The 15,089-nt window shown below is 40.2% G+C and overlaps 1 protein-coding gene across 5 annotated transcripts in view; it reads left to right on the top strand.

Moving 5' to 3' along the window:
- The window catches only part of shroom1 (shroom family member 1), a 33,810-nt gene that overhangs the window by 6,638 nt on the left and 12,083 nt on the right, over positions 1-15,089 (top strand). For 3 of the 5 annotated variants that reach the window (XM_063485709.1, XM_063485710.1, XM_063485706.1), the window contains exon 2: positions 13,721-13,761. The exons of 1 other annotated variant lie outside the window; for it this stretch is intronic. The gene's annotated coding sequence lies outside the window, so the exon portion shown is untranslated. Of the gene's footprint in view, positions 1-13,433; positions 13,762-15,089 lie in introns of those variants that run through there. One more of the 5 variants, XM_063485707.1, reaches the window with a different exon arrangement.

Here is a 15,089-nt window from a genome sequence, read left to right as displayed (position 1 = left end):
TTATATAGTTCTCTGCAGCATAAAGAAAACTTCTCAGAGCAAAAGCGCTTAGCCAAGATTACTTAGTTTGAGAGACTTATCAGCCTGTTGAGGGAAAAAATTCTTTGCTTGTGATTGCATTATGATGGGAAAATGGGCTTTATACCAGCTGTCTATCTGGGGCTAGTAAGCAAAGTGCTGTGACTATAACTTCACATGGACAAAGCACACAGTCTTCAGGGTCAGTCAACGTTCTTCTGGTGTGGAGAGTTCGCAGGCAGAAGGAGGAAATGACTCGTGCTGGACCTTGTTACACAAAGAGAACTCACAACCTCCTGAGGACAGGGGTCTACAGGAGATTTCGTCTTCTTCTTCTGCTTCAGCCTACACACCAACTGAGTGGTGGCGTGATATTCTATACTGTATGTGTTGTACTGAGGGAAACTGTCACTGCAGTCATTTCAAAAAGATAAATGATTTACTTCAGGTATGCATCAAAACTGAGGAAGTAGGTATCACTGGAAGTGTTTGGTACTGGTTTGTTCACTATGTGGTCATGAAAAAATATGTGGAGCATGCTTAAAGCTGGGAATTAAGAATTAAAATAAAATCTGTCATTAAGCTGCCCACTAGATTAAATGTACTTTGTGTGCATGTAGAGTGGAAAGAGTGATTAGCAGGGGTGAGGAGGTCAACTTACGGCTTGCTAGATCTGTTGCAATAAAGTGTAGTAGCATCTGATCATGGGTCAGCTTGAGCATTTTAGCTTCTGTTCTTTCTGTTACAGATTGAGTAAATCTTTAGTTAGTCCACGTTATTTCTCCAGTGAGGATGTTTCATGAGTTTTGGGAATCAGCTTATAAGTTCAGGAATGACTGGTTTTGCAAAATCAACTACCTTGAGAGATGTGATCAAACCACTTGTTTGTTTTGTGTGCTTTTAGGCATTTTCAGTTAGCAAGTTAGTATTTTAGGAAGCAGAAAGTTTATTTAGTGTGGTGGCTAAATTGCTCTAATCTTGGTGTCTCTATACCTGCAATGTTTATTCACAAAAGTACTTCTTTAGATAAACAGGAATTTAAAGTCAGACACCAGATGGTTTCTGACAAGTAACTGCCAAACAGTGAGGTGATTTCCAGTCATGTTTATGTTCCAGGCACTTTATTCACTCAATTACTAGAGCAGATGAAATGCATCCTTCTCAAAAGGAAATCTGCTGGAAACCCTCACTTGTTTTACACTTTAAGAGGAATGAGTAGGAGACATGAGTGTAAATAAAGAAGAAAGAGACTGAGTGAAATTAGAGCCTGGGAATGCAAGGCTAACAAATTATAGAAATTAAAGGAATAGTAGATTAAAGGGATTAAAACAAGTGATTATGAAAAGAATAAGTTATCAATTTTTCTGTTTAACTACCTGATTAATTGACTGAGTTACTGCTTGCAGCTCTGCCCGTTAGTCAGGCTCTTGTAAGGGGCCTTCATCTCTCCTTGGCTTAATCCGGTTGTTCTATCAGGGTGGGTAATCCTGATAATTTGCACTCATTGAGCGAAAACAAAAATGTGGAGAATGCTGGCCAATTTAATTTGCTCGATTTCATCTGCCATTTGGAGGGTGTTAAACTGAGCGGGGAGGTCACAGTGGCCAAGTGGGTTCTAGATTAAACATTCAAATCTCCTTCCTCAAAAATATGCTTTGGATCAGATCTGTTGTTCAGTGTTAAGTTGGAGGCAGAGGGAGAAGTGCATATTTACTGTTTGCCCTCACAGACTGCCTCTATCTGCCTTCCCGGTTGTTTTGCAATTCAAATCTCCTAAAGCAACACTGAGCAAATTTTCCCTTGTTGTCCTTGATGAAGCTGCTGCTCTGTATCTGGACTGTCCTTTTCATGCTTCTAAAAGCATAGTGCCAAGGTAAAAAGAGGGAGATTAGAGGCATGTCTGCTACTTTCATCATGCCACTTTAGATAGTGATCAAACAGTTTCTTATATGTTTTCCTTTTTTATCCTCATGTTTGTTTTCTGCTTTGTCTCCTTCCTTTCCAGACTTAATGTCACTGACATGCCCAGCAGCAAAAGTTCCATGCGTGAATGACTCCTGTTGTCAGTAAGCTTTTGCCACTGACTGCAGTGACTCTGCATTTATGTACTCTTTGTTGAAAGGAATTCAACAAAAGCAGGACAAAAACATGTTATTCTACTGGCAGAGTTTATTGGTTAAATATTTTTTTTTTGTGCCTGTGATTGGATGCAGGCTTAGTTTAATGGACCGACACAAGCACAGGTGTGCATTCAGAGTGGGTGGAGTCTGTTAGGTAACCAAACTAGGGCTGTAGCTGAATATTTGAATGTTGAGGTTCGTTCATTGCATCAGTGCATGGATGGAAGTTTCAGGATTTCCGTGTTTCTTCTTCTTTTTTTCCTTCTTTTTTTGTACATGTGGAGGTACATGCAGTCTTAACTCTTGCTCTCATCACTCTGGCATGAAGCCACGATCGTTCTTCTTCACTTCATGTCATAGTTACAAACTTAGAGACTTTTCATAGCGCTTTAGAAAAAAAAAGCTATCAAAGGCCTTTCTCACCCCAGGCACGCCTCTCTCTTTTCCTTTGTACAATTTAGAAAGCTGCAACACCCAAAATAAGTGTGTGAAAGAAGAAAATTACAAGCATCCTGTTGCTTTCTCCCTGAGCGATAATTTCACTTGTCCATTTAGCCAAAATCACAGCACAGCCATTATCTTTATAAAATATGTGTACAGTGATTTTTTTTCTTTCCTTTTTTTTTGTGAGATGACAACGCAGTAAAAAAAATGTGACTCGAGCAGGAAACCCACATTTATATTTGTCAGCTGGACAAGCTTCAATAGAAGTGAATGGGGAAACGTGGTAAATATTTATTACTTGAGAAACTGCAGTTACAACAACTCGTGGGAACACTTCTTGTTTTGGTGTGTTTGATTGACAATTGACAATCTTCCAAACTCGAGTTAGTGAGTGAGCAAAAACCTTTGTAGGAGTGTGCAGTGCCCTTCCTTGATGCTTGGATCTCAGCAATGAGGGAGTGTATTTACTGTTAGAGTCTGGAATGCAGGTTTTCCCTCAAAACCGGTCTCTGAAATGCTTCTGTTACTTTCTGTGTTCTACGACTGTCCATTCACTACTGATAATTGCCTCACATTATATGGGTACAAGGGAGCAGTAAGGCCAGACCAGGAATGTTGTTGTCTTGGAGTGCCGTTGGTCATTTAGTACTGTAACCTGACTTTAGCCACTCCAGGAGGTTGAACAATTATGAGAGGGGAAAACGCCCATTTCTTCTTATGTCCTCGGAGTGTCTCAAAGGTAATAGGATAGTGTGTTGATGTGAAAATTTACGATCTGTGTGGCAGCAGATGGATGGGGATGAGATTTTGGATTTTCCATGACTGCAGTAACAAACCTTATAAACCTGATGCTAGACCCGTAGTACGTCCCTGTGTTGCTACTAAATGGCTGACGTGGTTCTTAGAAGAAGGGTTGGTAAATTCTGATTAATCATATAACTAAATCTAAAGTGTGCTTGGTCTCAGCGCTAACACTCATAATTGGTGCTTAGGCATCTTTGCAAATATTCGCCATTGGCACATTGTTAACCTGGCACTTCTGCCCATGCATATTCCCTCAGTAGAGGATTAAATATTTAACGTCATTATGTAATCAGTATTGAAACTAAAACTTTGTCCTTATGATATAACAAAGCTTCACGATAGGCCTGTTTTTCCTGTCTGGAGGTGTCATGAGAACTTTTGGATTGCAAATCGAAATTAAGCCGCGCTGAGCACAGTGGATAGGAAAAAGGGCAGTCCCTTTTCAACGTGTTTGTCTCAGAGTATGCCAGACATAGATGGTCTAAACTTATCTTTTAAATCAAATAGTGACCTCATTGCTTTGCTGAAGGCTCACAGTAGTGTGATCTTCTCTTATGCACTTTTGTATTCGACCAGGAAGTGTCCCGCAGGCTGTCTCTTATCAGATGTTCACGTACTATCTACACAGGCCAACAGGTGAGCTCACTGCCAGTTTAATAGTATGAGTAATATTTAGATACAGCAGTTTAATTAACAACTTTTGTAAGAACCGTGTAGAAATTGAGAATTCTCAGAGTGGCCTGAGGTCGGGATGTGATCTGAAAGAAACGACAAGTCAAATTTGACAAGTCCAGTGGGGTTTTGTGTAATGATTATAACAGCCTGTTTGCTTTTACCTGCAGTACATGTTCTCGCTGCTTATCAAGCACATTCCTTGTGCTTCTGCCAAGCTCCCAATCCAGCCAATCAGCCTGCGATAACGCACTAAGTGCCATGTCACCATAAAGGGTCAGGTGTTTGCCCCGCTGATCAATATTGTCATGAGTGTAAAGTCAGCTATAGAAAAGAATCTACTTACGTTTGCTAATTGGCACTACACGCACGTAGTAAAGCTGAGACTCATGGGGATGACCAGTATTTAGTTGTAAACCAAAGCACTGGATTTAACTTTAAGGTAATCATGGTAGTTCACTTGTAGTCATTTAAAGGTAGCCCAGCTAGTAGTTGATGAGACATTTTGCTGACATCATGATGACTTGAGCACAACGTGTTAGAGATTAGATTTCATAATCAGGGTTTTTGCCCCAGTCCATTCAACAGAAGAAAATCTGCACTTACCCTTAATAATAACTATATGAAATAAGTAGTATTTCTAATGCTCAATCTTTTAAAGTTTAATTATAGAAGCAGATATGCGAGTTAGGCTGAGGCTGCTACTACATCTGACATGTTCTGCAGTAAGGATTACTACAGGAATACACACCTAAACTAACTGTAAGCTCCATGCTTTAAAATCAGAGTTAATTAGCTTCTTAATAAAGACCAGGAAACTGGGGTTACACTGATTTCCATTGTAAACCCTCAGAGAGAGTTAGACTGCAGCTGCTTTTGAAAAACCTGAGAACCAGGTCATATCATGTAGCCTTTGTGCTATAGAGAAGCCCATTAACAGCTTTACCCTGGGTTTACCAGCATTAATGCATTTTATGAGTAGTGTATTATATACTGTCTAGGTGCAGATGCATAGCGTCTTGCATAAGGATTTCCAAATCCTCTGCACTATCTCTGTGATTACTTTTAGTTTTTGTTTTCTTGTTTACTTCTTTTATGTTGTTCATTAGTAACACATGTCCTCACGTGGTCTTTCCTGAAGATAGTATTTGCTCTTATATTGGCATATATTCTTATTTGCTCTTTTTGGTTTGAAGTCGGTGTTCATACCTTGTCCATGACATTGATATTGTAAGATTAGGGATTGGTCTTACAAGAACAATACATGCTCTGTAAAGTCACTTTCTCTCCAGGAAGTCTCCACCTCTGTGAATTCACGTCCTCATGGTGAAGTCACGTGGTGTTGTAGCTCCAGCAGCAATGCCACCATGTGTGATTTCCAGTGTTTGTTATGTGTCTATAGTCAGACCACAGCTCATTATGTAACATGGCAGAGATGGTCACTGCCACCAGGCGACACTGAGCTCACTGGTAGAGAATGTCAGCTGAAGACGTGAAAGTGGTCAGTAAAACATGGCTACAGAGTTTCTGGGTTTTCGATACTCAATGTAAAGCTATTTAGGTTTCAGTATATGTATTCTTTTATATGTGTGTATATCATAAACAGAAGATGTAAGCATGCATGTCTTAATAATAGTTGTGGTGTATGTATTGGCACCAACAAATCTGTGACTCTTGGATGTCAGATGTGAGTGTCTGTGTTTGATTTTGTGATGGAGAAAACAAAGATGAAGGGAAACTGAGTCTTCCCCCCCCCCCTATTTTTCTACACTTTATAGATAGAACTTAATAAATAATAAATAATTAATAATAGTAAAAATAAAATAATTGGTACCCTGCTTGACGAGTTGAGCGACACGTAGTGCTTAAAGAAAAGACAGAGCTGAGCTGGATGAAGATCAAATGGAGCACATTATCCTCCCTGTTTAGACTGCTAACAGTGTCTTCAGCAGTGATCACAAAACGGTGTATAACTGAACGCAGTAGTGAGATCTTTAACCAGGTCTTCCCATTAACACCTGACCTGTCCAGAGGTTCAGTCAATGAGCTCGTCACTAGCTTCAATGCTAAAATGTTAAATGTAATGGACACTATTGCTCCCATTAAGGTGAAGGTTATCTCTGGAAGGAAAAAGTCTCCATGGAGAAACTCCTCACTGGTGAAAAATGAAAAAAGAGAGTGTAGGAAAGCTGAGCGCAGATGGAGAAAAACAAACCTCCAGGTTCATTATGACATCTATAAAGAGAAACTTCAAAATTATAATTTACAACTGAGGAGTGCAAGGAGGTCCTACTTCTCTGACATCATCACCAAAAACAGTCATAATGCTCGGGTCTTATTTTCTACAGTTGACAGGCTAACAAACCCTCCTGTGTCAGTGGCAGCTGAACTTTATTCGACCATGGCCTGCAATGACTTTGCCAAATTCTTCACAGAAAAAATCCAAAAGATGAGACAAGCAATTGGTACATCAACAGCAGATCCAGGACATGTACTGTGTCCACCAAAAAACTGTTTAAACACCATCAAACAGTTTCACCCTATTAACAGCAAAGACCTGGAGGACATCTTAGGTCAACTGAACTCCTCCTCTTGCTGTTTAGATGTCCTGCCAACAAGTTTTTTCAAAAAGGTCTCAAAGACTTTGGAGTCAGACCTGTTACAGATCGTAAACTTTTCTTTAATGTCAGGTGTGTTTCCAGAACCACTAAAAACTGCTGTAATTAAACCTATACTGAAAAAGGACAATCTTGACAAGACACAAATGAATAACTACAGGCCGATCTCAAACCTCCCATTTTTAAGTAAGATCATTGAAAAAGCAGTTTCTCAACAGCTCAATTACTTCTTAACACAGAATAACTGCTATGATGCCTTCCAGTCAGGTTTTAGACAGAACCACAGCACTGAAACCGCTCTGACCAAAGTGTTTAATGACATATGTCTGAATACAGACAGTGGAAAAATGTCAGTCTTAGTTTTACTGGATCTCAGTGCAGCATTTGATACAGTTGACCACAACATATTACTCAAACGACTGGAGAACTGGGCAGGTCTTTCAGGAACTGTACTAAACTGGTTCAAAACATACTTAGAAAACAGGAAATACTTTGTATCAATAGGTAACTTCACATCTGAGCAGACAAGTATCACATGTGGAGTTCCCCAAGGTTCCATCTTGGGACCCCTTCTGTTTAACATCTACATGCTTCCACTGGCACAGATTATAAAGAACAACAAAATAAACTATCATAGCTACGCAGATGACACACAAATATATATCACAATGTCACCAGGAGACTGAGGCCCTGTACAGGCTCTTGGTAAATGCATTGAGGAAATTAATGACTGGTTGTGCCACAATTTTCTCCAGCTAAACAAAAACAAAACTGAAGTAATAGTCTTTGGTGCCAAAGAAAAACGATTACAGGTCACCAGAGAACTTCAATCTATACACCTAAAAACCACAAACCAGGCGCGAAATTTGGGTGTAGTGATGGATGCAGACCTAAACTTAGAAAAACACATTAAGACAATAACAAAATCAGCTTACTATCACCTCAAGAATATTTCAAGGATAAAAGATCTGATGTCTCAACAGGACCTGGAAAAACTAGTCCATGCATTCATCTTTAGTAGGCTTGATTACTGTAACAGCATCTTTACAGGTCTACCTAAAAAATCAGTCAGACAACTACAGCTCATTCAGAACTCTGCTGCTAGAGTCCTCACTAAGACCAAAAAAGTGGACCACATCAGTCCAGCTCTGAGGTCTTTACACTGGCTGCCTGTCCGTCAGAGGATAGACTTTAAAGTTCTGATGCTAGTTTATAAAGCTCTGAATGGTTTAGGACCAAAGTACATCGGTGACCTCCTGACCCAGTATGAACCTTCCAGATCCCTCAGGTCATCTGGATCCGGTTTTTTATCAGTTCCCAGAGTCAGAACCAGACACGGAGAAGCTGCATTCAGCTTTTATGCTCCATATATCTGGAACAAACTCCCAGAAAGCCTCAGATCAGCTGAAACACTCAGTTTATTTAAATCCAGGTTGAAGACTCGCCTATTCTCAGCTGCTTTTGAATAAAGCACCAAATCCACACTTTTAAGCTTAAATTTCAAAACTTACATTTTAACTACTGACTTTATCTACTGTTCTGATTTTATCTACTGTTCTGATTTTATCTACTGTTTTGATTTTTGATTTTAAATACTGTTTTGTTTGTTTGTTTGTTTGTTTGTTTGTTTGTTTGTTTGTTTGTTTGTTTGTTTGTTTGCTTGTCTTAATCAATTTTAAATCATGCTTTTTATTTGTTTTTGTTTTTAATGTCTCTGTAAAGCACTTTGAATCACCTTGTTGTTGAATTGTGCTATATAAATAAACTTGCCTTGCCTTGCCTTGCCTTGCCTTGCCTTCAGTGACAGCTGAGAGATCAGGGCTGAGCTGTGAGGGCCGACACTCAGGACCCAAGAAGAATAGACAACTTTTTTCTTTAAAGATAACTTTTTTCTGTAATGAAGGAGCCATTGAGACTTTCCCCACCTCTAACCAGGAAGTGGGTCATTTGTTATTGTGCTTTTTTGTGGTGTTTGTCTCAGCTTCCTGTAGGGACCAGTCTCTTCTTTCTCACTTGCTGTCGCCATGGCTCCCTTGTTGTTGATGGTATCACGCATTTACAATCACTTTTTATCTGCTGCCCTGCAGTGGTGTCTTCTGAATATTCTGAATATCTTCTGAATATTCTACAAATTAATTCCAAAATATTCAAAGTGGCATGCCCAAACAAAGATTGTCGTCTGCTTAACAGTGATGAAAGAAGGGTCATAATTGTTATTCAGCAACAACATGAAAGCATGCTGAAAGCATCCTGCCTTGTATCGGTGGTTCAGGCTGGTGATGGTGGTGTAATAGTGTGGGGGATATGTCCGTGCCACACGAGCGTTTTTTTAAACACCACAGCCTACATTGAGTATTGTTGCTGACCATGTCCGTCCCTTCATTAGCATAATGTACACATCTTCTGATGGCTGCTTCTGGGAGGTTAATGTGTCATGTCAGCTCAGATCATCTCAAACTGCTTTCTTGGACATGGCAATGAGGTCACTGTACTGAAATGGTTTTCACAGTCACTAGATCTCAATCCAATTGAACACCTTTGGGATACAGTGGAAATTGGATTCATGGATGTGCAGTCGACACATCTGGAGCAACTGTGTGATGTTGTCATCTCAATATGGAGCAAAATCTCTGCAGAATGTTTCTGCCACCTTTTTGAATCAGTGCCATGAAGACTTAAGGCGATTCTGAAGAAAAAAGGTGGTCCGACCTTGTAGTAGCATAGGACACCTAATAAAGTCTGTATCTAAATGATCAGATTATCTTATCAGGCCACTGGCCAACATTTAGTTTATTGAGATATATTTGTAATAGGCTGTTTACTATCTTTTTACATCTGGATTTTGACCTAGGTCAGTATGTTCTCAGATTTTATTACACATACCAAAGACTGAAAAGGATATGGAGCCGAAATTATGAATTTGCGCAGCCCATTTTTAGACTGAGGCCCCATGCAGACTCGCCTTCACACAAGTAAAACCCAATGGTCTGTAGGCTCTTACTATTCTAGTGCACTGGAATTCCTACAGTATCCAGTTAAACTGACCATGACTAGATCACATTGCAAAGCCCTGGGGGGTCTTTAATACAAAAGTAATTGTCTTCTCAGAGGCCAGTTGAGAGTAGTTTATCATTCTTAGAGACCTGTACTCATTTTTGAGCCAAGTGCTGCGAGGCACGATGCAGTTCCTGGTTAATCATTGACCAGGAAGGATACAAAATAACTTTGGTGCATGTTATTAATATACACTTATTGCCCTTGTTGGGTTTTCTGTGTGTCTCATCTTTGGCGTTTATGTAAGCACAGCTAAACTAAAGGGATGTTAGTAATTTGCATCTATGCAAACACAAAAGGAGTGTCATAGTTGCACAAACATCCATTCAGTGTTTGGCGTTGCAAACATGTTGCTTTCTTTTTTCTATACTTTCTTTTTGTTAAAACAACAACAACAACATGAAGTGGACTCAGTGTTGATATTGTCAAGTATTTAGGCCAGATCAGGGCAGGAATGCAGAGCTTATTAGAGTGTGACAGCTTGTCTTGGTCAGCTAGAGATTTTAGCCACTGATGTGAGCACTGCCCAGCAACAGTTTCGCAGTTTCTCTCCCCAGCTCTCACTGTTTAATCATTGTGGTTCATACATATGTGTGTCTGACACACGCATACACAAAGAAGTACACTGCTGGTGCTAATGATAACACTGCATGGCAAGCCCCTTTCCTTTTCCCGCAACCAGACGCTTTGCTCTGTCAGAGCTCAACATACATCCACTTCCAGCTTTTCAAATACGGCTTCCTCCCTGCTTCTGTTTGATTGAGGACAATAGAATGATGCCCTGTTGGTCCTCTGGGAGGCTCTTGTCCAGAAGTGAAGTCATGTTTCTAACTTTTATTTTAATTTGAGCTTGTGTTGAGTCTCTTTTGCCTCCCTGGTAGTTAGGTTTTGTGGATTTCAGTGAAAGGGAATGTAGGTTAAAGCACTATGTGCATATTCCACTGAGAGTAAGTGAAGAATATCACGGCTCGTAGTCTTGATGAAGGCCTTCATGAGCCAAAAAGTTCTTTGGCTTCTAATTTTGCACATTGAGTCAAAGCTTTGCTCTGTGAGTCTTGGTCTGCTTCTCATCAACTTAAATATCTGTCATTTCTATTTGCTGTGGTTGAACTTTTCTCAGACGGAGTGAATGTTCTGCTCTGCAGGAAGGCTCCGCTCAGTGCTGCAGCTGATATATATCCAAACACAGTGGGAGTTGTGGGCAGTAGTGTCCACATACAGCCCAGGATTGGTTTTCAAACTGCCAATCTGGTGTGCCTTTCTTTTTGTTTTTGTCAAAAGGATCACAAATGTGTAATTAGTATAATCACCAAAGTCAGAAGAAAAAAAAATGATGATAATAATAAGATGTAATGATTTACTGTTTGTGATGGAAAAATCTTTTTCACCAACAGCAAGACAGCAGAGGATGGAAATCGCTTTCCGTAGTCCTTTATCACCCAAGTATCATACAACTCGCCTGGACTTAATTTTGTAATTTTGTAATTTGCAAAATAATTAGAATTTTCTTGCTAGCCTGAAATTGTTGATCAACTATGGTAATGTCAAGCTGATGGTAAAATCTTGATGTAACTTCTTCCCTTGGTATATTAGTGCTGATGTGGTGATGTTTATCGTTCAGGAGAATACAGCAGTGACTTCCTGCGTGTTAATTGCAGGCATATATAAAAGTGACTGTGTGATGTTTTAGTGGTGGTGAGAGAAACAGCTAATGTGGCGGGCATACTGGCGCTTTTACAGTCATTTAAAGAGCACTTGTAAAGTGGCCCCCACCACCGGGAGGGTCAACAGAAATCTTGACATGTCTACAAAGGTTCAGAGGTTTTGTTGACTTTACAAAGATAAACTTTTTGAATATGGCTTAGCTATGAGCCATATCTGTTATAGAAAGCTGTTAAGTTCATGACAGTGTTAAATAGGACTAATTTGCGGTGGATTCTGGGTAAACTAAGTCCTTTTTCAAAGTTAAAAACTATGCAGACACATGTCATTACTCTGCTTTGAGGACTGTAGCAGAAAATGCTTGCCTTCTGGAAAAATGAGACAACTGCAGTGACATGGTGCTGGAAAAACACTTATTCAGTATTCTAATTAAGAGCAACAGTACCAACAGTAGTTTGTGGGCTCATAACAGAAGCATTTCTTGCGGTCTGTCTGGGGGGGTGTCCATCAACCAACCTGTTGTCATTTTTCTCAGAAGATGTAGCAGGGCCAGCAGGATTAACCGTTTTAATAGTTTCTCCCTGCATATTTGTCTTTCTTTCTTTTGATCTTCTTGGCATCCTCTCTTTTTCTATTTCTGCCTTCTGAGAGTCATATCTGTTTCTCAGAGACTTGGTGGTCCAGTCTCGTGGCTTCATGGTGAAGGTCACGCTGGAACACATAATCACCAATAAAAGACATTAAAAAAAAAGAAAGAATTTAACACCCCCCTCCCATACTTCATTCCTCCCTTTCTAGATCAGCCTAAACTCTCTTCCTCTCATTTGTTGGTTTTATGAATCCCGTCTTCCTAACAAAATAAAAACGAGCTCCTCCTGTGACCATTTCTTTTAAACATAAAAAAATCTGCTTTTTGAATAGCAGTTCAAAGTAGCAGTTGAAGTGCAGTTCTTAAATTTTTTACTCTCCCCTCCATCTGCCATGATATAGTCCTTAGCTCAGTTGCCAGGCAGAAAGTGGTCATGAGCTTATCCTTGTTTATGCGTAACCTCAATATTTAAGGTCAACCCCTCTCATGGATTTCTTTTGTAATCACGTGTGGAAATTGCTTTAAGCTCAAATCTAGCTCAACAATTGACCATTCAACATACTTGAAGCCAACTTTGCTTGCCTGTTTGCTTTTTTAAGTGTTATTATAGTCAATTTTCTCAGTGATAATGCTACAGTTTTACATGCTAATGTTTCTTTCCTTCTCTCAGCATGATCATAAACAAAAGTTAGAGTACATTTGCAACAGGTGGAGTCAGCCAGCAGTGAAATCACTAGCACATCGTGGATGTGGCTGACAGTAACAAAGATCCCGCATAGCGGAGCACTAGTGGTGCCAGCCTCAATAGAAAACAACAGTGAAAGCAACATGGCTCTTTGTACAACACTACACAATCACACAGGAGTTTTGAAAGATGAGGTTATTGTTGACTCGTGTGACTGACTGATCAGTGTCGTGTTGCAATGCTAAAGTTTAAGTCTTCTCTTAATATTGTGCCTTTTGTGCCCATTTAGGTTTTAATAAAAATAACCTGTTAATTCAAAGTTTATTATTGACATGGTGAACATGCTTTACATTTGTAGGTTTAAAAAGAGCCCACTTATCTCAAACCAACACAATTACTGCAGTACTGCTGTGTGATATTTTTGTTTGTGTGATGCCCAGTTTATGAGTTTATTAAGAAATACAGAGGAGACTTGTAGAAATTGTGGAAAGAGGAAAATTAGGATGAAAGTGGGGGATAGCTGTTCTTTGTGACTGTTTTTTTTTCCCTCTGGGGTGGAGGCTGGGAGGTCACCCATACACCCACCCGACCCACCACCATTATCCCCTCCCTCCTGCCTTGGCTAGTCTCCATGTGCCGGGCTCAGGGCCTTGGGAATGAATGGCGCCCGGGCTGTGCTCCGTCTTTGAAGCCAGCCAGGAATGCGAGGCCTCTTTTTTTTTTTTCCTCCCTTCTCTCGCTCTCTGTTGTTTAGGCGGCCGGCAGCACTAGCAGCTATCTGCAGCAGTGAAATATTCCCTCCGCTGCGCTCATTGTGCATCGGAGAGCCGGACGTCATCGGCTAGCCAATCAGTGGCCCCCGCTAGGCAGCCTCGGGTCTCAGTGGGGGGAGAAGGAACCCGCTAGAAGTCTTCTCTCTAATATCTGGCTCTCCTGGTTACTTGGTCTGGTCCCTCTTTAGAAGACGAACAATGTTCTGAATGAGAAACAAGCATGGAAATCAATTGGCAAATCTTTATTTCAGATTAAACTTAGGAAACACTCTCTTTTTCAGATGGAAATCAGGAAGGGCAGTGACTTTGACTCAGAGTTCTGGTGAGTTTTTCTTTTTCCTTTCTTTCTGATGGTGCTCCCTAAAGTTTATACATTTTCAATCCAATCTGAACACAGTAGAGCTCCAGATTAGTTCCCTCTCGGTTTTGCTGCTGTGACACTTGGTCTGGTTTTCTAACTTGTGTTCAGCTTTCCTGTTGTCATTGTTCACTTCTCTTGTCTCTTGTTGTTGTGGTTTGCGTGTGAGAGTATTTGTCTGGGCCGGTCACCCTCTGCCTTACCCTCCCTCCTTCTCTCCCCTCTGTACATTTTGTCACTGCCTGTCCCCTCCATCACTTCCACTTCAGCGCTCCCCTGTTTGGGAGCCTCTCTCTGTTCGCAGTGGAAATAGGATGGCTAGAAAACACACACACACAAAGGCACACGCAGAGTAACACACTACAGATCAGAAGGCCCTTCATAAACACATGGGATACCCCCCTTAATACTGTAGTTTAGCTGTGAATGGCTCCTGGGAGGTGGGTTTTGTGTATATGCAAAACAGCCACCTAGGATTATCTTTAATGCAGTTTTTTTAATACCAGGCAAAAAACCTGGAAACACTGGGAAAAAAATAGATCCTGAAAGCGACTGTAAGGAATCTCAAGTCATCATTGTGGTTTGTAAACGAAACAAAATCTGGTCGCTGGTGAGCCCTAAAACTGGGCTGGTTGGCTTGACTCTGTTATATTAGCAGCATTTGCTTTTGTGTATGCATGACAGGTATGTGACTATAAACTTTGATGACATAGTGAAAGAAATGCATGCAGGTCATGGGAGAGTCCACTGTAACACTCAAACGCCGCAGTCACTTGCTAGAGCTTGTTTTTGTATGAGAATGAACTGCAGTGACTATATGAACATATAACTCAAAATGCAGTAAATCAGTATATAAAATCTGAATTTTATTGTTTCTATTCAGTTCCTGATCAAACAGGAAACTGGCAGAATTTGTTTGTCACATAGGCACGTGGCCTCAACATTAAATAGTATATTGTATATACATGTCAGAACAGTTACCTTTAGAGTGGAGCAATAATATGTCCATAATGTTGCAAATAAAAAGTGTCATTTGAAATGGTGTGACACTAGCGGTGCACAGCATCTTCCAGTCATGGGGTCAGGTGGTGAACTTGATAAAATCTGAAAGTTTTACATAGTATTTGCAGATATTGCTTCTGAAACATTTAGATTTACATTGAAGGAGACGATAGTGATCTTTTTTTTATAATTAAATAGTGCATTGATCATTGATTATTATGTTGCTCTTAACATATCATATTTTAGACAGTCATTTGAGAAAACAAATACATAAATCAAATACTGCGGTG

Source organism: Pelmatolapia mariae, linkage group LG10_11, assembly GCF_036321145.2.
Source record: "Pelmatolapia mariae isolate MD_Pm_ZW linkage group LG10_11, Pm_UMD_F_2, whole genome shotgun sequence".
NCBI classification, from domain to species: Eukaryota; Metazoa; Chordata; class Actinopteri; order Cichliformes; family Cichlidae; genus Pelmatolapia; species Pelmatolapia mariae.
This window is presented reverse-complemented; position numbering and strand designations above follow the sequence as displayed.